The sequence below is a fragment of the Bolinopsis microptera genome, chromosome 9 (assembly GCF_026151205.1).
Source record: "Bolinopsis microptera isolate Bmic1 chromosome 9, MBARI_Bmic_1.0, whole genome shotgun sequence".
Taxonomy (NCBI): domain Eukaryota; kingdom Metazoa; phylum Ctenophora; class Tentaculata; order Lobata; family Bolinopsidae; genus Bolinopsis; species Bolinopsis microptera.
Genome location: NC_087080.1, coordinates 16947919 through 16972344, shown reverse-complemented (window position 1 = coordinate 16972344; position 24426 = coordinate 16947919). Strand labels below are relative to the sequence as shown.

Sequence of the window (24426 nt, the reverse complement as noted above, 5' to 3'; positions counted from 1 at the left end):
GAGGTGACATGATGAAGGTGAATGATGGAGGTGAAATGGGGGAATGAGCAGAACTAGAACTAGACGCTCAAGTGCCGAATGGATGGTAAACAATACACACCAAATGTCTGTTTTGATAGTGGATTTTAGAGACCGAAGGGAATTTGTTTGTAATTCTGATAATAAACGAGACTAATAAACATCATCACGTACACTGATCACGTAGTCTATGGATTGCAGATCTGACGGTCCAAATTACCGGGGTTATTGTGTACTCGCAACTCCTCCTGGGTAGTACCCAGTAAGTAGTATATATTGTTATTGTATACTCCTGGGTAATCCTCGCAACTTTTTATATACTCTGTCTTCTTGGATTGGGACACTAATGAAGGTCAATGTTTGCCACATGTTGGTCCATTGTGGTCCGGGACTCTATTTTACGTCATTTTTCACTAATAACACAAAGTTAATGTGGGGTTTTTGTTAGTTTAGTTGATGATAACAGAAGACTCGTATAAGCAGTTCCTGCTCTAGATGGTTTACCAACATTTCTATTTCGAATACTTTTTTAATGATGCTTTTCATCTGCAACTGTGGATTTTACCGATCTTCACCGCCACTAGGGTCCAATAAATAGTTCGATATGCAATTTTCAGGAACAAATACAACTGCTAATATCATTCTGCAAAGACGGGCAAGATTCTTGAATGAGCGACTAAAGAATGATTACGATTCAGAGCAACGTGGTGTGCGCCGTGCTGCTGCTTTTAATTTATACAAACTTCTGGGAGGTTTTGTAATTATCTGTTTAACTCATTGTCAATATCCGGACCAATTTCTTTTGTTTACTCACATTTCCTTTGTCAAATGCAGATTCTCGAAAATGCGTTCACCCGTTAGTTTCACCCGTTAGTTTCACCCTTCTCAGTATACACTATACAGTATTATGTCAGTGTGTCAGTATAGTAAAGTGACAGAAAATCTGATTAATTTTTTCGTTTATTTTGCATGACAAACTGTCAAAACATTCTGTCCCGAAAAATATGAAACAAGAAAATAAACTGCGCTGCATTTTCATAAATATTTTTGGTCTTGTAGCTCTAAAAACTTAAAATAGTTGGCAGCGTGAGACACAGTCTCAATTCTTCAGACTGTGATAACAGTCTAAAATCCACAATAATACAAGTGGTCATGCACGAGTTGGTGAACTGGTGAAGCAAGTAGTTACAGCTGTAACTAGATCATCCTCTCAATCATCCCATTCTCAACTGTGCTAGCCAGGTATTACATCATGATTATTATCAGTTATTGGTCACGTGTTGTGATGTGTACTACTTGTTACTAACAAGTTACTAAGTGCAAGGTGTTCTGGTGCGTGACTGATTTAAACTGCTTGTTGGCTGATTAACTGGGTTAAACCTGCTTGTTTTGACACTATTTGATAGTTACAAGTTCTATTGTTGTTTGACTAATATTTGCGTTCGTTTCATATAAAGACAGGTGGAGTAATGCGGATCCAATGTCTTAACACATGTATATTGTGTCTTATTTGTAATCAATAGTTGTACCTAATGATTAGCACTTGGATACAGTGTGACTGCAAATCATTCTTCACCTGGCGCTCTTTTCACTTGCATATCCGTGCAATAGACTAGCAAGCTAGGTAAATAGTTGTAGGCTTCATACTATTTACTAAATCAGACCTTTCAACTTGTATCCAGTGAGACCGATTGAAAAGAGACCACAGTCCAATTCCACGGTGGAATCTCGGGGATAGATGTTTCCGTAGACTAAAGAATTCCACCACAATAAATATTTGTGATATAATTAAATATTTGTGATATAATTACAAGGCTGTTGTTTGTTAGTTGGAGCGGTTACTGCTTCTAGTAGGGTTCCGGTAGGGAAGTTATTATAATATTACCCGCGGTCATAGCACCGGCTGCGGTATCCGCTCCAACTACCTGTGGTTCATTTTGGCTTATTGTTCATTTCCATATGTCGTCGAACGTGCTGATGTTTGCGAAACAATGTGTGGTTGCGAAACAGGGCGTGGTCATAAATTATTTCAAAAAAAACACCGGAAAACTGAAACTTTTTTCTGAAAACCATTCTGCCACAACCACTGCCACTGCCACAGTGCCACTACCAAAGTGCCACTGTTACGGCGGGTTCATAACTGATCAATAGGTTATCGAATGAGGTGTTCATGGAACCAAGCCTGCTTGAACCACTTGCTTGAACCACCTGCTTGAACCACCTGCTTGAACCACCTGCTTGAACCACCTGCTGGACCACCTGCTTGAACCACCTGCTTGAACCACCTGCAGCCGTCGTTCGTTTCTGCCAGATGAGAACAAAATTGTCTCGATTATTCATCATTCGAATCCAATATTCATCATTTGCTGGTCGATAACCAATCAGCCCCCCCCCCCCCCCCCCCCCCCCCCGAGCAATCAGCCCCCTGAGCAAGGCTAATGAATTAATATTTTGACATTTTCATAGCAAATTGGTGGGATTATGCGGATAGTAGCTGCAGTTTAGCAAGGAGAAGGAGGGGAGGTAAGGTGTTCGCTGATTAACTGCTTGCTGCCTTGGGGCCTGCAGGGACATACGTTGACATGTCATTGGTTATGAATTTGATCGTTGACATATGCGGTGTTATGCAGCTCGCTTGCTGTTCATTTTTTGATAGCAGGTTATTGTTGTTGTTGGGACGGTGAGTAATGAATTGGAAAGGTGGCGGTCACCAGGGGTCACTGATGGGGTTTGAGGGGGTCTGAGGGGGTCTGCGAAGTGCGAAGTGAGCGTTTGGAGAGTTGACATAATGTTAGTCGTCTCTGACTCATAGTCATGTGTAATCTCTACAATAGTCATGTGTAATCTCTACAATAGTCATGTGTAATCTCTACAATTTGTTGTTTATTTTACGTCCTGATTCTCATTGCAATCTGTCCATACTCATGTTCACATGACACTCCCGAAAGAGATGGAATTCTGGACGGGGTCCAGAGAGATGGCAGTCTAAGAAACTAAGCTAGTGACTAACCGTTGCTTAGCCCGTGTAATGTGATATTTAATGTTAGTTCATTATAATTGACCTCCAATTTACGGTGATCTGATAGCAAACATTTGACACGACCTCTTGAAAAAGTGCACGGACGAAAGTGGGGCTATAGCTGAGAGGCTGTTGCTATGACGTCACAAGCTATGAGCTGCATTTGAAATCGCTAACGATGTTGGGTTTAATGCCCCTCTCGGTTTCGGCCCTGTGGGATAGAGTTTCATTGAAAAGGGAATTACAAACAAATCAATACGCTGAAATTAGTGAAAAACATGGTCTAGAGGTTTTGTGAAAAATAGATTAATATTTCTATTATAGCGGCCAGGTAGCGCAGTTCCAGTCTCAAATACCACTGTCCTTCTTCTTGACGTCACACCTTTAAACAGCAATACTAATAGTTAGTTTTACCTAATACCTAATGACGTTGGGTTTAACGCTCCTCTCGGTTTAGAGTTTCGTTTCAAATGGAAATTGCAAACAAATAATGAGATGAAATTGTTAAGAAAAAACAAACTCTATTGAAGAAATTAAAATATTTCATCCAGTTTTAGAGACTCTAACCTTGTATATAGAACTCTCTCCTTTCTCTGACGTTGGTGAGACGTATGAAGTTGTATAGCTGTGATGTGAGTCTGCCCACTCTAGACGACACAAATATTTTAATATTGTTTGGTTAATCTACAGGTCACAACAATGACAGTAGAAGGCTCTAAATTAGATTGTGGTAAGGACGAGTAGCTCCAATACCGAGTAGGTATTAATGCCAATCACATTTCCTGAGCTACTCAGCCTATCAGTTTAATGTGGGATGGTATTTCAGCCTACTAATGATCAGAGAACCCAGGCTACTAGAGTTGGAAAAGAAGAAAGGCTTCATCGGGGTGGCCTCAGAGGTGGTTTTCACACCCATCAGAAGATGGAATATAATATACTGGATGTTTATTTTACGGCAAGTGATTAAATTGGGGATTTGTAAAACCTGCAACTATTTGAGATTACTGATTAGTTTCTGAAAATTAAGAATCTAAGAATCTAACAGACTCGAGTTGTAATTTGTCATCACGTACTGGGTTACTCGAACTTTACAAATTAACGAGCTAGATTGTCGAGACTAATCACGATAATAAAACATTTCTTTAAACTTTTGTTGTCTAAAGAACAGTCCATTAATGAAGACTTTAGTTTTTAATATGTTTGTGCGAAAAGGTGTATAATAAATAACAACAATATTTCCTTGGACGCTTTTAGAATCGAAATCTGTCTTTAATGATATGAAAAGTTGAAATAATCTGTGAAAACGTACAATATATCTTTTTTCATTTTGATAGACCATCAAAAATAGCTGAGGTCGATGTTTCGACTTAATCTCTGACACAATGGTTAAGCATAAGATTGATTTCAAATTACAAAACTGCTTAACTAATTACCGTAAAATATAAACCAATCTGGAATTTGTAATTTATGACCTGCTCAGTAATTCTTTTCCAAGGTACCACAAAAATCTGTAAGCCTCTAAGTTTACTGTTCAGTATAACATTCGTGTGCTTAAAACTTACGTTTTTAAGATTACTAAGGGGTTTTAAAGATTACTAAGAGGTTTTAAAGATTATCCGTGCCCTAAAATATATTCCGCGTCTACTAAGTGACCTGAGAAATTCTGCACAGCATTGTAGAATGTAGATAAGGGGAATAGTGGACTGGTTTCGTGGAATCGGGACCTCTAAGTCTACAGTCTGCTGTAAATTAAATACGTTATCTAACGTAATTAAATATACTAGCAGGAACCCGTCTAGAGTGGTCAGACGAGCTGGTAAATAACTTTCAAAAGCTTTTTACAGACTCCTGGAGATCAAAGATTAACGAGAGCAGGAAACTCACTTTCTACAAGGACGTCAAAACAGTCTTTGCATGGGAGCCTTACCTCGATTATGCAAGAACTCTCAATGACAGAAGATCAACAGCTCAAATAAGGTGCAGTTCTCACAGACTCAGCATAGAAATTGGGAGATACGACAAAACACCTCTAGAGAGCAGAACTTGCACCTTTTGTGAACTGAAAGGATCAACCGGGATCATAGAGGATGAAACACACTTTCTCACTTCCTGCCCACAAGGGAAGGCTATCAGAGACAAGTTTACCAGAGCTAGTGAAAGCTTGGGAAACAGCAATGACAACGGACTGAACAACATTGTCAACACTCTCTCTCGTACCGAAGATCTTTACGGTAACCTTAACGAGCAGGATTTGAACTTGATTAGACTTTCATGCTCAACCATCAGAGAAATGTACAGTCTGAACCTCAAGCACAAAGACAGCCTTCGTGATGAAGATGGAAAGTAGTCCTTCAGCCAGCTCTCTTCTGCTTTTCTCGTTCTTTCTTTCCTTCTCCTTCTGCTTTGGATCTGTGACGGATGCTATGAGCGACTCTTGGGACTTTCCGTCCCTACATGGGCTTCCGGCCGTGCGTCCATGTAGGAACTGTGGGGCCTTCAGAGTGATAGGGTTACAATGGTTGTTAGTACAGCAATGGATCGCTCCATTGGCCCGACCTCCGAGACGGGGTATCCGAGAGGACCCTGGTCGTGACCAGCTCTGCACCAAAAAGTGTATTCTGGCGCCTGAAATCTTGGACCGTAGTCTGCGTACGGGGTAGACTGCCACGGACGATTTTGTTACACGGGCCGCTCACTGCATTCTGATTTTAGCCAGACCTCAGCAGGTGGTTTGTCTCCACTCTTGTTTCTTTTTTCTTTTCCCCCTGCATCCTTTCCTTCTCCTTTGCTTCCCCCCTTTCAGTCTTCATTTTCAGTATCAGCCTCATCAGTCTCATCAGTTTTAGTCTTCAGAGCCACTTGCTCCTACGACCGCACCTTACTGGCTCACTGCATTTGGCCCAAGCGGCATTTTAATTTTCCTTTTTTTTAACTTGCTTACTGTGCATTTCTTTTTTTGCCCTAGCGACTAGCGCGCGTTCGTGTTCCCGAGCATGCCATCTCAGAACACCTCGGGTACACTTGTTCGTCCAAGTACCTAGTGGTCGACACTTTGACAGTCATCACACTGTTCTGGATTATGGCACAGTTGACATGAAAACTTTTTCTTATCAGTCATTATCATGTCACCCATCACAACATTTTGAACTTCGATAGTACCTCACATGAATTTATCGACAGTTAACTCTCTTTCACTAAGACATTCTTAACTTTGTCACACAGTATCACATTTTCATTAGACACCTACATTTTGAGAATCATTTAATTTTCGATTGGAACTTAACCGAATTAAGACCTAGTGTGTGTGTTTGAGCGATTTGTACAACATTTCTGTAATGTTTCAAATTATATTCAAATGTTCTAAAAAAAAAAAAAAAAAAGACTCAAGAGACTAAAATAATTATTACCTATTTTACCTATTTAATTCGCGTTTTTGACACCACTTGGGAGTCCAAATTTTGGGCACTAAAATTATTATTCCTTGGCCAATTTTTTATTTTTTCATGCTGATTTGAAGGCCATTAGAGCATTTGAACCAGTCAAAAAAGTTTAAATTGTGCATCTTTTACGGTTTTTGCGGAAAGTCGTGTTAAAGTTGATGTCGTGGTGTCAGTAAAATGGTACGGATATATATATATACATGATTGATTGGGGGACTGGTCCGTAGTACCAGCCAATGTTTACTCAAAAGTAATATATAATTGAAATAAGTTAAAATATTCATCCCCGAGGGGCACGCAGATTATAATTGTGATGTTATCTATTAAAACTATTCAATTAAAATTTTATTGGTCGAGTCGACTGGCCCTGATCTGCAAACATATTTGATATTAGTAACTTTATGATGCTGCCTCACCGCAATTAGGTGTGTTATCAGTGTAGATATGCGCTATGTGGCAGTGAAATAAGGAATGTGCTGTTAGAATGGCAAGTGGTTTGAAATGTTGTCCTGATTCAGATTTGGATATATCGTCGCGCTTTATATATAGTAAGATTATCTAACGTAATTAATATCTAACGTAATTAAATACGTTATCTAACGTAAAGCAAATTAACGAGGAAATCGAGTAGACGAGTTGGTAGCTGCGATGAAACAAAAAGGACAATATATTATACACTCCCATTACTATACTTTAACTCTAATTACTTTATTCTATGAGTTTTACTATACTTTAACACTAATTACTTTATTCTATGAGTTTAAGCCGCTTTCAAATCGGCAATTTACAATATTAATTTCTATGAGATATAATGTATAAATACTCCGCTTAATTTGATTAGGTATTTGATTTAAAAATACCCACTACCTACCTATTGCCTATTGAACACTACCCAATTAAGATCACTTAATTAAGTGTATAATATATCCAATTCATTATAACGTAACAAATCCAATCAAACACTCACAATTACTGCATCCAATTGAAATAATTATTTGAACGATCCACATCAGTTATCAGGAGTAGTTCATGTTTAGCCATTACTTGTTAGTGAATATATTAACTATTGATCAAGATCAACTTTTATATGCACTTAAAGTACAGTTGTTATTTTGAATTGTTGTATATTATTACCTAAAGTCGTACTGTTGTTGGTGTGTTAAACTGTAATCAGTATTTAAACTTAATTTATTGGTATCTTTCACCGCAATTTTCAGACTGATCTTAAAATTTACCACTTCAAATTCTTTACCCACAAGACACAAGTGCATGATTGGTGAACTGGCTACATGACGTTATTAAAATAATTTACTATTATTACTTCTGTCGTCAATTTATTAATTTGGTTTTTGTACCACGAACAATACAATCTGTTATCAGAGAATATTTTAAGTGAAACTATCTGAACTGTCTTTGTTTATTGTTATATGTTTATTGTTATATGTTTACTTATTGTAAACATATAACAATAAACATATAACAATAAGAGAATTTGACAATAGTACTTGTCAGTGGTGTAAGCGAATGTTCAAACAGATCAACAAACATCTCTGGAGATGCAAAATGAGACCGGCGGAGCTCGAACCCGAACCTTTGGTGAGGATAGATGATATCCGTAATACTATGTCGGAGCAGGAACCTAGCCAGGAACACAACCACAGAGCTACAAAGGAACCTGCCTGCTCAGACTTGCGTTTTCAGTTCATAGATCATGAACCGCCCAACATCGAGATTGAGGTTACAAAGAAGCTTAAATTACCACAAGCAGCAGAGAGAGGAATATGGAAAGGAATAGATGAAGATTTGGTTATGCTGTGTCACGAGATCGTAGAGAAGGATGAGGCGATCAGGCTTCAAAAGACTGAAGGGAGAATCTACAGCTACCTGGAATATAGATTTGGGGAAGAGAAGAAGATATTCGAACAGAAACAGCAGAGAGAGGATAGGGAGACTAAGGCGATTAGGGTTTCTAAGAGGATAGCAAAGAAAGATATGAGGTCGGCAAAGAGGAGTAAGGACACTAACGCTACAGCCACAGCGAAAAGAGAGTACCTCCGGCTGGTGCGGCTCCACAACAAAAGTCGACGCAATGAGCTCAAGAAGAAGAGGGGCAAGCAGGAGAAGAAAGAGCAGGATAAGTTCAAGAAGAACCCGTATGACTACAGTAAGAAGCTACTTAATGGTAAGCAGAACAACGCACCGCCAAGCTTCTCTAAGGTAGAAGCAGACAGGTTCTTCAAGAAGGAGTATAAGGACACGGACAGAGGAGCAATCTACACTAAGTTGGAAGGCCTTCCTGAGGCCAAGCCCCCAGTAGTTAAGTTCGAGCTGACAAAGCTGGACAAGGAAGATTTCGATGCAAAGCTGAAGAGCAGGCGTAATAAGTCATCCCCTGGTCCAAACGGTGTACCATATGTGGTGTATAAGAGATGCCCGAGAACCGCACACATGATCTTCCAAACCCTATCTACCCTGTGGGACAAGAAGATAGTGCCACTACAATGGCGATTTGGTGAAGCAGTCCTTATCCCAAAGACTGAGGATCTGTCAGACCCAAGCAAGTTCAGGAATATTACAAAGACGAACACCAGCGGCAAGTTGAACATGGGAATTCTAGCAGACAAAATGCTGGATTATATGGTGTCTAATAAGTACATAGACAAGTCAGTTCAGAAGGGCTTTCTGAAGAAGACTCCTGGTTGTCTTGAACACACCCAAGTGCTTATGGAAGAACTAAAAGACGCCAAATCTACTAGACGTCAGATATTCGTTGTCTGGGTGGATTTAATGAATGCATATGGCAGGGTCCCACACAACTTGATCCTCTATGCCCTCCGGCATTACAAATTCCCTGAATGGCTCATAGATTACATGTTTAAGTACTATGATGAACTGATTGTAAGGGTGGTAACCAAAGACTGGAAGTCAAATTGGTTCTACTACATGTTAGGCCTCTTTCAAGGAGACCCTCTTTCAGTAGTGTTGTTCCTGATTGTATTCAACCTACTGTTAGATCTTCTACAAGATCAAAAAGAACTGGGTTATAAGCCCTCCTTTAGCTCGCAACCTACATCGAATCGGGCTTTTGCAGATGACCTAACACTTATGTCCTCCAGACTAGAGAAGGTAAAGAAGCAGATAGAGTTGATGGAGCAGTTTTTGGATTGGAGTAGGAAAATGAAGGCCAAGCCTAGCAAGTGTGTCTCCCTGGGAATGAAGGTGATAGATGGTACGTACCAGGCTTATGACCCAGAGATATTGATTGACGGCCAGATAATCAGCTATGTAGGAAACAACCCGATTAAGTTCCTGGGCCACTGGATCTATGTCGATCTAGGGTTAAATGACACTAAACAACGGATTGAAGACAAACTAAAAACTCTGTTTCAGACAGTGGATGAGTGTGGTCTCAACGGTGTCATGAAGTGTTGGATCTACAATAACATGCTGACTAGCAAGATGTCCTGGGATCTGATGATTTACAACCTTCCTGTAAGTTTTGTGTACGAACTGGATGCTATCTGCACCAGATTCCTGAAGAAGTGGTTGGGTGTTACTAGATCAATTACTGTGACAGTCCTGTACAGGAGCAAGGATTACTTCGGGCTAAACTTGAAGAAGCTGAGTGATTTATACAAGTCTCTTCAGGTATCAAAGGGACACGCCCTGAAGAACAGTGATGACACCAAAGTTGTAGAAGCCTATAATAACAAGAGAGAGAAACAGGAAAACAGCCCGAGATGGTCTTATACAACGGAGCTGACGGCAAGAGAGCGAGATCTTTACTTCCAGGAGTTGGTTGGAGTAGTGACTAAAGACCGAGTAGGACTCGGATGCAAACCAAAGTTGACTGAGAGGCAGAAACTAAGGCAACTGGTAGAATCGGTGTCAGAGAACGACATGCTAGTCACCCTGGTAAACAAGGGAGTACAGGGCAAGTTCTTGACATGGGAGAACACGATGCAGTTAGACTTAGGATGGAACAGCCTTATCTACAACTACAAGATGAGCCCGGCTCTCCTTAAATTCCACCTAAACTCGACACACGACGTGGCTAATACCCCTGCAAACATGAATTTGTGGAACTACTCGAGTACAGGAAATTGTGCACTTTGTGGATGGAAGACGTGCAACATCAAGCACATCCTAGCCGTCTGCAGTGTAGCAAGAAACTCCAAAAGGTACAACTGGAGACATGACAACGTCCTACGTGTTATAGCCGGAGCCTTGCTTGACCAACTCAAGATGTACAATTCCTCAGGTTCCACGACCTCCGACAAAGAATGGATACGGTTCAAGTCGAAGGATGGGAAGTATGAACACCCAAAGCCAAAGTTGAGGAAGGAGAGGCCCTTTGAGAGAGCGAAAGACTGGAAGCTGATATGGGACGAGGACACACTACCTGCCCAGTTCCCACAGCACATCTACAACACAGCGGAGAGACCCGACATTGTAGTATGGTCGGATAGTTTGAGAGAAGTAGTTCTGATTGAACTGACTTGTGGCGACGAGAGTAACTTCAGTGACCAAGTAGCACGTAAAGAAGCACGCTACAACAGAGAGCTGATTCCTGGCATCGACGGGTGCGGTTGGAAAGCTCTGCTCTTTACGGTAGAGATTGGGTGTAGGGGCTTCTGGCACCATACTGTACCAGCTCTATTTAACTACTTTGGATTGGCGAAGAGAACGAAGAATAAAGCCCTGAATGAGGCTGCTTTGGTCGCTCTTCGATGTTCCTATACAATCTGGTTAGCCCGCGACAACAAGAAATGGTCTACCTGCTACGACATCGCAAGGAGGCCAGAAGTCATAAACTGTGAAAGCTGAGTGTTGGGCCCATAAAACATGTTGAAAGCTGCAACCAGGATCACAAGTACTGGTGGAATACAGAATGACTTGCTAATCAGATTGATAGATGGAGTTGCTATCGAAAGATATAGAACTCAGGTAAACATCTAACCTGTAATAGTTTATTGTTGATTTTTCTGTTTACTTATTGTTACATGTTTATGACTTATGTTTCAATTGTTAGATCAAACAAAAGACTCATATTATTTATTATATACTTTATTACAGTTTATCCCAAATGAAAATAATTTTTTCTTGGGTAAATTTCTATTGATCCCGTTTGATGCGACAAGAAAAAGGCTCTTATCAGGAAAATAATTATTCAACGTTTCAATGTGACAACATCGTATTCATGATCTAAATAGAAATTTACCCAAGAAAACATTTCAACTATGCGACTCATAAATAATATTCCAATCCGGATTTTACTATGAAAATAATATGGTTTTAATTTTTTCACAGCTGCATTTATTGACCATTGTTTTTTCCCATTTTCACATTTATTCACGGCTTACGAATTGTAAAAAGTTTTGGTTTATTACATCAATCACACTCTGTTAACATCTCTTTAGTTTGCTTTCGGGCCGATACCCAGACAATTATACCCAGACAATTATATTGTTTGGACAAAGTCCAAACGATATAAAGAAAGGTTTAAATAATAAGAAACTATTTCAGCAGGTGATGGGAATGTTATGACGAACACCACAATGGCTCACCCACCTCACCAGATGGAAACTGTACTTCAGAACCCTAACACCGACCACGCCCACTTCCCTAACACCGACCACGCCCCTAAACCTCCCCCTGTCAGCAACGGTCACCAGAATGGAGCAGCTACACACAAACAGACACACAAACAGACACACACTCCTTCCCCGCAGAAACACCAGATGGAAGAGAGAACGAACTGTATTTGTGGGAAGGTAGGAGAATTTAAGCAATCAATTTCTAACTTCCAGGTACTTTGTACTTTATACTTTTATAATAGTAGGTAATATTGTATTTATCTCTCTAACAGTTAGAAAGAGAGGCAACACATATTCCTAGGTGCGGTGAAAAGAATTACCCTCTAGAATTACCCTAGAAGTTTTTACAATTAGAAAGGCATAGGATGAATAGGGTTTATAATTGAGCTTGCGATCAGCACAATTGAGGCAAGGTATTCAATATTGTAATTACATAACATTAGATTTCAGCACTCTGTGTTTAAGCTGAAATGCCTGCAAACTATATTATCTAAACGTATTACGTAAATTAAGTGACTCAATTTCAATCTGTTGACTTTGATTCAGCTTGAGGAGTTATTCATTCATCCTATTATGCGAAATGTTTGACCCTAATCATAGTTATGGGAATCTGCATGTAATTTTTTTACTGTACACAGCAGTACCAAGTGCACAAATCTGAACGAACATCGGCCGATGGTGCGATTACACACCCACCGCACTTGTATATTGCCTCTCTGAAATAACAATTCCAGTTTATTACCCAACGTTCCCAGTTGCTATCGTTACAATCTGTAATATCGCGGTAGCAGATCACCACGTGACGTTTGTTTCCAAGGTCACGTGACGTTTGTTTCCACGGTCACGTGCTGCGCGGCGTAATACCAACTGTGAGTCTGATAATGTTACTGTTGCTCAGGAGTTCACTGTTAGATTTTATATCTCGGAGTCGTTGCTAAACTTGATACTGCAAAGCCAGATATTTTCGCGGGCTATCACTCTTAAGATTTAATAAAAATGAACTTTTATCTTCTCGGTATTAATTTTATTTTCGACGGATGATTTAATTATGGAGTAATGAGTTGTAAGCGAGCAGCTATCTTAACTTATTAAACTGGCCTGTTATAGGGGTAAATATCATCGTCCAATCTAATAACGACCTTAAACTCATCTGCTGATTGACAAGCAGAGCAATGAAACTACCAGTAAACATGTGGCTTATAAATACCACATATATAAGTTATGTAGCTGGTAGCAGTAATGTCAACCTACTACCTAGTTGTAACATCTGTTTTGATCAAGATTAGTTCAAAGTTATCCCACTCAACTGTCCGTGTTATAGTTCATCAGATCCTTACAACCTTTAACGTAATATCCGGATGGGGAAATTATGTCGAGTCTTCAAATTACTGAAATTCCGCAACTACGACCAAGGGTAACTGCTTTTCAGGTAAAGCCGAAAGTTACCCCCGCCCCCCCCCCCCCCCCCCCCTAAAGGAATCTGTCCAACGTTTTAATGTTACTACATCACATTCATGTTCTTAATATATTTGTTATAATATTTTAGTGTTGAAAGTATTAAAGAGTTTTAATTACTTGGGGACCTCAGGTTAAGTGAATTATCAATTTGAATTACCTTACTCGGGATTATTACGACGGGTTTATTAACGACCGGTTAAAATATGGTTCGGGAAAAATATGGCGAAATTGCTCAAAACCCACCACATTTTACCGGTCGCCATTTTACCGGTGTCCAACCTTTCAATTTTAGATTCAAAAATTTTGTCTCAGATGTAAATTTCCTTATTAGAGATAAGAAAGTTTAGAAATTTTCGCATTGCTAAAGCTTGTGAAACAAGTCGTATTATCAATATTTGATAATTCTAGCAAATTCGTTGTTTTGAATTAGCATTAAATGTTTACGTGTATCAAATAACCATAATGACTCAATTTGTAGAAAATCTTCGAAAGAATGCATCGTTCACATTGTTTAGAATTATGAATAAATGACTGATGAAACTGATTCATGTTATTGACAGTTTTAATTAATTCAAGTTTTAATTTAACTGTTACTTTTACTTTGAGTCCTATTTCATTATGTAGAGATAGTCAATACCTAAGAAATTAAAAATTGGCCTATTTAAATCAACTTTGACAATAAGGATATATGACAAGAATTTGGCAAAAAGGTGAATTTTTTGCAATTTTAGCCAAATGAAGTCGAAAAACCTACAACAAGTGTCCCAATAGTCATCTTTAGTGAATATTAGACAACGATTAAAATATGAGCACCCATACCCCTTGGGAACCCTAAAAGCTGAGTCGGCGGGTTTATTAACGACCGGTGAAAATGTGGTTCGGGAAAAATATGGCGAAATTACCCTAAACCCGCCACTTTATCCCGGTCATATTAATCCCGAGTAAGGTAAGTGTTTAAAATATGGATATAAACAAAACGATATGGCAGAGTGACAGGCTGGAGCCGTCCAGTAAACTTTTAATTGAGTAGTCGAAACGTTGGACAGTTCCCTGAAAAGAGCAGTTCCCCTTTCACAACCTTTTACAGCTGAATATACCACTGATAAGTTCCTTTTAAGGAACATTTATTGTTATTTAGCTGCAGAATGGTAGGAGAAATGAATAAATATGTTTCCTGCGGCAGGAATCCTACCGCAACATTCATTGTAAATGTACTTTTAATTGAGTAGTTGAAACGTTGGACAGTTCCCCGGAAAGAGCAGTTTCCCTTACACAACTTTTTACAGCTGAATATACCACTGATACGTTCCTCATAAGGAACATTTATTATTATTTAGCTGCAGAATGGTAGAAGTGGATAAATATGTTTCCTGCGGCAGGAATCCTACCGCAACATTCATTGTCAGTAATTAACTAATTAATTAGCAGATGAGTTGTCCATTTGTACCGACTGTGCTTCCTCACTTGTTCATCGTTTAACAGTAACACTGTCACGGCTCCTCGATGCTCTCATGGGATACGTACTCCCCCACTATTTTGAGAATTTGTCATTTTCATTCTTGACACACCTGACCTAGGTCATTGTTATTTTATATAGACTTCCAGGAGCTTCATTTTTATCACTTGAGTTTATTAAACTGATGGTTTTTCGTGCTTGCGTTTACACTGCTAGTATAAATACCTCATCTCATTTTTTGCAGAATTCTTTTCGCAGTATTTGATTTCATTAGAGTAAAGATGTAGTTTGTAAATCATAATTATTAGAAAAAACGGAAATACGGCGAAAAATTGTTGCTGATAATCATTTCGTCCGGTTCATTGTCATTAAAATATCGCATAATCAATAATTACTAATCGCATAATAAATAATTACTTGCGATAATTTGGAACAGCTTCTATGGAATAATTATAAATCCTTAGTCAATTTACAGATTTACCATCATCGGATAAAACACAAACCTCATTGGCTGACATCCTAATACTGACTGAATAGCATTAACATTTGTCATTATTGGCAGTGCAGAAGAAACGAGCTACCTTTGATGTAAACAGCCAAGTAAACTCGTTCAATAACACCCTCGCATAAAAATAATCCAATTTATAGAAATATTTTAGCAGGGAGATAGCATGACTTCTATAATAAGGCTATAATTCGGAGTAATTCAGTATTCTTGAATCTTGACCTCCCCGTTGCCCTCTTCTTTTTCCCACGCTCCCCAAAAACTTTGTTTCCGGATTGGTTAAGGGACACATGCGCCGGGACGAGTAATCTTCCTTTCCGATCAAGATCTAACTACTTTTTACAAGTTGATCCCATTACCCCTCTCTACAAGCATGGTTATTGTCTCTATCCTTATTATCACAGTAAACGGGGCATGTGTCGCCTCTACAGCTCGCCTCTACCATCCAGGTAACCTCCGTAACCTTGGTAACCTTGGTAACCTTGGTAACCTTGGTAACCTTGGTAACCTTGGTAACCTTGGTAACCTTGGTAACCTCCGTGACCTTGGTAACCTCCGTAACCTTGGTAACCTCCGTAACCTTGGTAACCTCCGTATGTTGCCCCATTTGCAAGCTCGCTTAGTCTGATTGAATTATCTAATCGGTTCCAGTTCACACCATTTTTAGTGGTGGACATAATGTTATTATGCAGGACGCATTTTGTAGAATTGCTATTCTCACGTTTATGTAGCCTTTGTTGAACTAGAAAATTCAAAATATTCGTTTTGTTTTGGGGACTGGTTAGTTAGTTAGCCAGTTTATTACATGATTATAATTTTAAAACATAAATAGATCAAATCTTAAATAAAATATTCTGCACTCAATTGAAAAATGGATGATTCAAACAAAAAAAAGCATATTGTAGTATTTACAATTTTTAGACTATATTTTTGGCCCTTATTTTAATTTCATTCCTTTTCATAATCTTATATGTGATCATAAGATTGAATTTAAATTATATAAATATAAATATACTATATATTCAAACGGGCACTGAAAATGAGCCTTCACTATTCACTATTCACTAAATATACTACTTGCCCTCATTTTCCGAACAAGTATTACTTTTGACTTTTATACTTTGGATTAGTCACGCAGCTGCTAATTAATCATGAGAAGTCACTCATTGTCATAGTCACTGGTCAGTGGTCACTGATCACTCATTGTCATAGTCACTGGTCACGCACATCATGATCATTAGAAGTGTGCTATCCTCCAGAGTATCTTCATCAAATGACGAGAAATCCAAACCATCACTTAAATTCAAACTAAATTTAAGTGATGGTTGTCTTTAAATTATTTAATGACATAGTTTCACCCTCGTTATCAATTGACCACAGTTCAGTTTGCCATGTCATGTCATTGTTCCCCACTTACAGCGAAACAAACTATTTCTCAATTAACATCTCTTATTTGACCAAAACCCATAATCATGGGTAGAGTGGACCGCTGCCAGTGTCCCTCTTTTCCATAATCATGGGTAGAGTGGACCGCTGCCAGTGTCTCTCTTTTCCAAACACAAGGATATTGTGATCAATAATAGACGATTTGCGGCAGACGCAAAATTAAAGTTTTGGCCTGAACATCCGTGAAAATATGGTGGAAGGAGATCTCATTGTCGATGATGTAATTATGAATTTTACGCTAGCTATGTCTGATTTAAATATGTACATTCAGGCAACACAAATAACGGTATATAGATATCTGGTCGCAAAATATATCTTCTGTGTTGTGATTATCGTAACTTTGTTGTGACGAGGAGAACTGATCGTTTCGTCGCCTAATGCTCGGACCCGAATATAATATTTATTTTTAATAATGTTATTAGATAAAGCGCCCGATGTTTTTCGCATTACAAATTGGATTTGTGGCACTATAATGTGCGTCAATAGCATAATAAGGAGGGTAATTGTAATAGTAAATCTCTTGCTCTGGTTAGGTCTCGAGGTTAGGTTATCACTGACATTGTGTTTTTAACACCTGAAGTCACGAGACTCACCGGGGTTTGCCCTGAACATCCTGTAAATGCCATTTTTTCATTAACTCAACCTAAAAATGCACCAAAACTCTATTCAACCACAAGTAGCTGGCTCCGTCAAGTCAGACACAAAACTTCTTTGCAGTTCGTGAGCTAATGAAAGTATTAAAAGTCTATTGTGAATTTTAACCAATTTAGCGCCGCTAGGGTACAACAGGGGTTGTGATTGAACAACCCCTGTTGTTTCTGTAGCTAGCTGTGTGGTTCCTACCGCATGGTAAAGCCCCGAGTTAATAAAAGAGTAAATAAAACCACGCCAGTAGACAGTATGTGTGACGGTGCCAAGGTAGAGTTAATAATACTCTAGTATAAGTAGAGTGTAGACTCGTCAGTAGACAGTATGTGTGACGGTGCCAAGGTAGAGTATAAGTAGACTCGTCAGTAGACAATAGACATGTGATAAACTAGCTGCAACTGTCTATTATTGTCTCTTCTGTTTTAGGTTACTTCATGCTTACTGGCCGCATGGTTCACACTAGAGCTATTTTACAAGTTGTTACCTTTTATTTTTACTTTTTATTTGCCAACGACCAATTCTAATATTGTGTGCTTTTGACAATTATTTCTAGTTATACTGTAAGACATCCCCACATATGAATGTGTAACACGGCCGTTTACAAAAGTGAAATGTTAGATGAGAATAATGTTCTGTTTATATAGAATAACTTAATGTCAGTGTTCTCATTTTCCCACCTTTACGAAACTATTACCTCTCATGTACTAGATCCGCGTTATCCGGACCTCCAGAGAAGTGAACAGATCTCTTTCCAAACCAGGTAATTGAAATTCTTTCCAACATTAGATCAATACTGAGAGCAATGTTCGGGCGGCTGAGTTACGTACAGTGACTGTTTCTCTTACGTAGAGTCAGCCGATCGAAATCCCGTGCACTCGTTCTTAATCCCGAGTTTACTGTTTGCGTAGGGAAACTAGGCTGCTTGAACGAGACTTTTTCTCGGCTAGATAACTCGCTTTACTTATTGACATTATATGTATATACAAGAAGGGTTTTTATATTAACAGGAAACGATATTTTAATGTTGCCATGGGGTGGCAAGTCCCCTTACGTCGTTGTCCGGTAGTTTCATTGCGTCCTAATATACTCCTTCATAATATTAATATATTATTGAACCGTTATTTAATCTTATGTTCATAGTTTTACATCGTACTTAGAAGATAACCACGACAACTTTTAATTGGATTATTGTAAATTGAAAACGTAGGAAAATTTCGTATTATTTTGACTGTTCTCCAATTTGCATAGTTTTGCATCACTTCTGCCTTTCTTGAAGTTCACGTCAATTGTCGATAGCTTTAACTCACGCTGACCGTGATCAATAGCCTTTGTAATTTGTAATTGAATAACTGAAGAATTCAGGAAGTTTAATGAAATCGTAGCCTTTTGTCTATCAATAACCTTTTATCTATCAATAAGATTTATTCATTTAATTAGGCTTATCTCTTAATTCTGAGGATTATTTGTCTTTCGTCTTCAGAGGAAAACTGAATTATTTTGTAGAATTCATGTCGCATAATTACAGAATTTGTTTCACAAGCCTTATTGATTTTAAACATACCTCTATTATTGTTTGTCCTAAGAAATTAATTTTCCTATATATCTATTCGTGTCATCAGATTTGACTTTTGCATTTATTCACAACTTCTTGTGGTGATTCAGTGTAAGTAATGACATTTATCGTGAACATGAATACCGTCTTATTGGTACTCGGCTCTCTCAATACAAATCTTTAACTAGTAGCAGAGAGAGCGTGTCTTGACAAGGGACAGGAAACTGCTGTAGTTACTATGAAGATGGTTACTAGTTACTAGTAGTTACTATAAACATGGAAATGTGTGTTAAATCTAAAATCCAGTGTGATAACAACTGTTTAACACTGCTGTAGTTATCATACTGGGGTGGTTTCTGCGCCCTGCTTGGTCAATGATAGCCTATCTATCTTTTGTATATATGATGTCAGAACAATCCTTTGATCATCATCAGAATAATGATCCGGAATCTCAAAATACATTTAGTATATCACTTGTATCCGAGATTCTGTGATTAAATTTATTTTGTTGATTATAATGTTGTGATTGCATAATTTATTGTAAATATATTATATATCAGTATTATGTATCGCAATGGAAATATTTAAGCGGGTAATATCCTGTCCAAACCCAGGATACATGAATACTTTGTTGTAACTTGTATGAAAAGCATTAATAGTAATAGTTAGTTACTATAAACATGGAAATGTGTCTTCTAATCCAGTGTCATACCAATTTCAGTAGTCCCATTACCTTAGTATTGCTGTACAACTACTATATTGTAGTGGTAGTTTAATGCATTGTCTGATTACGGGAAATGTTGGTTCTTAATTCTACTCCATAACTCCAGTGGTTCCCTAACAATATCCCATGGTTCTGGTGCTACTAATGTTAACCTGATACTACTAGTAATTAGTATAGTAATTTAAAATTAACCGATAATGGACCTCTCACCAGCTTCCAGGGGTCCTTTCCGAAGAAACGCTCTACTTAAGTGTATGGTCGACTTAAGTAGAATTCGTAAAAGTGTTTCTGAAACTCTACTTATGTATTTCCCAAAGTTTGCTTATTTTGTTTCAAGTTTGAGATTTAATATGGTGTAAAAGCCGCGCTAAAACTCTGTTCTATTATTTTATTCGTCTGGCTTAAATCGTATATTATGGATGAGAACTTGTTATTAGGTAAACTTAAAAAGTTTCTATACTTTATACCATATTCCATGTTATTGTTTCTGAGGAGTATTTTCCTGAGAAACTAGAGTTCCTCTTCAGCTATCTAAGCTGCTGAGTCCTGTCAGTGTTCTACACAATCAAAAGGGATGGTCTTATTAAATATTAACTTATCTTCTTACTTTTACTTTAATCAGAAACTTATAGACTTGTAGCTGACCCATCTGTTTTACCACATGATATACCTCATCAAGGTGTCTGCAATAACCCGCAGGTTTGCTGCGTCACATCTCAATTACCGGACTGAGGTAAAGCCAGGTTAAAGGTGGGAGGTCTTCTTACCGACCACTACTTCTGACTTGTCTAGTAGTCTCCTGACTAACCGGACTTTCAGAGATATTACAATCTAATTAGTAGTCGTAGCTGGGGTGAAAATTAGATATTGTTACAAGTCTTAGCGTTTATATCAGCTCTATCACAGGCCATTTCTTCTTATCTGTCTGCAGTTTTAGATTTCTGTGTTGCAAGAAATCTTTAGTTTTGTTTTGTGGCGTAAGTTTCTGACATTCTCCCCATTTTTGTGGACAAATCAGCAGTTTACAGAGTGAGTTAGAAGGATTTAGTTACATTATCATCTAAATTTAAGCTATTTATTTTGGGTTAATCTGTAGAATTAGTGTGATACGCAGACAAGGTCCGAGGGAACTTTGTTTGTTTGTTGTGACAGCGATTTATGAATTTGGTTGTATTTAGAATATAGCCGACTGATTAATTGCTGTCACGTGTCAAAAACAAACGTGCACCACTGTTTTAATTGTGGGCCAGTTTCTCAGTTTAACACTAGTCTTTTTTCATTCACACCTTGTAATCCAATAACTGTTACGAATTAGAGAAACGTATGCTTTAATACGAAGCAAAACTGTTTGAACTAAATAAATAATTGTGCGTCACGACCAATGTACATTGTTCTGTTGGCATTCATTTGACAGCACCAATATTTCACGAGTCATGTCAACTCCAATAGACAAATTAACCGTTTACTGTATTCAACCAGAATTTATCATAATTGAATAATTGTTAGCAAATGCGGCCTAATTCTCTATACCGCCCTTTTTCTCCAATAGTGAACAATCAAAGAATGTTCATCTGTAAATCTGAGAGACTACAGGACTGAGTCTGCCAAATTAGATTTCAGGAAGAAACGAGACATTTTCAATTAAAGATGAAGCTTGTCATTCACTCTTCCTGAGAAAATTAAATTGAACTACTGGAACATTTCCAAGCGGTTTTTAGACAGATTCAATCAATTAGGCCGGTAATACTAAATTTTAAGAACAATTTCACTGACTTGTTAATCGTAGAAAGCAGTTAACGTTTTGTCATTCATATTCTTTATAGATTATTCAAGGAGCTCCAATCAACAATGTTCCATTTTCCGGGAACCACAATTCACTGGTATCTTACTATATATTCACCAGTATCAGTATCTTACATCTCCAAAATCTCGAAATAGTCCCCTGCTTTCTCTGATATTTGTGGCTTATAACAAGTGCTACACTTGTTTTAAGCCACAAATATCAGAGAAAGCAGCATCTCGGTAGTAATCAATCAGTATCATAATTAATCAACTTATATTGAAAACAGAGCTTCCTTGGTCTTGATTGTACCGCAGCAAATTGTTTATAATTAGCTGAAAACAAAAATTATTTTTAGTCTTCCTTGATTCGTAAAAACCAATTAACCATAATTCTCGTTAATCCACCAAATGCTCGGCTGATGAAGGGGTGTGAAAATAAAGGGAAGCGTTAATCTTTCAACGCAAATTAACCGAAATTAATTCCCCCGAAATATAATTATCTTATAAGTATCCCCCTATCTTGTTCATAGTTGGCAGTCCTATTCTCCCACACACTTTATTTATTTCCGTCCAGCCGTGTCCCGTGACAACAAATGTGACGTTTTAGGACAGCATACCTCCGCAATACCTCCGCAATACCTCACTATAAATGCTCTAATTACGATACCTACCGTCATTCGGCTGCTCATGCGCATGCTCGCAAGTTACGTTTCCATGACAACACTTTTCCAGGACACCATACAAGTATTTGAGCGTAGGTCGTGGTGAAATATTTCCGAGCAAGTTTCAGACAAAGTGTCATTTTTGAACTGACCATCGCTCTGGCAAATGGAAAATCTTTAAAAGTATTGAATTTTTGGACTGAGTAAATGTAATAAAAATACCTAGGATAATTTGAATAACCGGTCTGGTTCTGTGGTAGAGTGACGTCTGAACGCGGTCCGTCCAGTGCGAATCAACAAGGAACCTTATTTAAAAGTAAACACATTTCCTCCTCTCGACATTATTCAGACTGTTATGGTAATTTGTTTTAGTTAACTCTGGAATTGTCTCTTATTAAAAAGGTTGCATGTTCAATTCAAAAAGTGTTAGCACCAATTTGTAAATTATTTGTGTCTGCAAAATCTTTACTGTCTGGAAAAGTCCCAATCGCCGAGATTCGAAAACTTTCTTGCTTATTTGGGGAGGTAAAGGTTGTGTTAAATTTAGTTTTATTTCTCCCTGAAGGAAGTAGGAGACTTCCGGACCGGAAGTCTCCTACTTCTAACTTCCGGTAAATCTAGGTATTCAGGGGCTCGACTTTATAAGTGATCGTTTTACCCTTCAGACTTCATTCCAATCAGCTTATTTTTTTCCCTGCTCTTGCCGAAGGCAAAAAGATCGTAGGGAATAAGTAATCGGGTTTGGATATATGAGGTGGCTCGACGGTCCTACGATGATGACAAAAGTCTGCTCCTTCGCAATATGGACCACTCCCATATAATTATGTGTATAAAAGGAACCTATTTTGCGCGCGCGACGCCAGTTATGTGTTAATTAATTGCAGGCATAGCAACCAGTTTTAGGTGCTTGACGACTGTTAAATTTCCGCTAGCTCTCCGCTAGGCATCCGCTAGGCATCCGCTAGGTTCCACTATTCATCCGCTATTGCCGCTAGTTTTTTAATAAATTACCGAGTGATAAAATTCAGAACAAACTAAATTATTACATCAGCTGATAAACTCGTGGCCGATTATTTAACAGTTGATTGACACTGAATGGTAAAAAGCGATTACATTTACATATTTAAGAACAGATGTTACTTTACATTTACATTCAAGAAGCAACTAAGATCAAGATTGCGGTATGCTTTTAAAGATTCCTATATAGTCGATGGTGCTGTAGCCTGTAGATGTGTCGAGTAAGCATCAAAATGTATTAGTTTATGTTAGATACTTATAGTTATAATAACTAAGATGAGACAGAATATTCTATTCCAGTCAAAAAAGTTGGCATACTTATTACGACGATGCAATAATATGACGTGACATAATACACATCGTGAACACAAAACAAACCGCGCAAAATATGAAATGATCTACAACCAAACCACACGTACACAGATCAACGCGACACTACAAAAATGCGCGCAGAATTTTCAAGTTCTGCACGTGGCACGCCAAATATATCGAAAACGATTATCATGTTACATGTGCGCCAAACACCACTCTGGGATACAATAAAGTAGAACAATTACATTGTAGGCAGTAGGGAAATTTGATCGTGCGTGGTTTTACCGCGGCGAAATTCTTGTCTTAAACTCTATTTCGGTTTATTTATCCACTTTACTCCAGCAAACATGTTGACTACTAAACACTTACTTCTTATGAAGCAAGCTATGACTATTTATTTCAGTTTTTTATCTACTTTATTTCAACTTTATTGGGAAAATATATTAGCCACCGTTACCCACACTTTATTTTCATCTTGCAGCAGTCAAATCAGCCGTTCTATGTTCTTCTACAAATCAGTTCCCATAAGATAGAAGAAAGCATTAGGAACAAAGTGCTTGAAGTAGATTTCGTTATTCTTCCAACCTTATATCAGGCAGTAGTTTCAGTTAACTTCAATTAATATTAAATATCGAGGAGAGATATTACGAGATCCCTCTCGTAATATAGTGCACAAATCGCACCATATTGTGACAGAACTATTTTACGACAGTTTTTCATTATAATATTGTTAAAATTTAGAGCAGGAACCATATGTCATCGTAAGGCACGAACTATTTCTGTCGTGTAC

General features: G+C 38.2%; 1 protein-coding gene across 2 annotated transcripts in view; it reads left to right on the top strand.

The window, feature by feature from the left end:
* The window catches only part of LOC134820397 (acid-sensing ion channel 5-like), an 80062-nt gene that overhangs the window by 38599 nt on the left and 17037 nt on the right, over nt 1–24426 (top strand). The window contains exon 2 of one of the 2 annotated variants that reach the window (XM_063830768.1): nt 18296–18347. The exons of the other annotated variant lie outside the window; for it this stretch is intronic. The gene's annotated coding sequence lies outside the window, so the exon portion shown is untranslated. The remainder of the gene's footprint in view (nt 1–18295; nt 18348–24426) is intronic. 2 annotated transcript variants of the gene reach the window in all.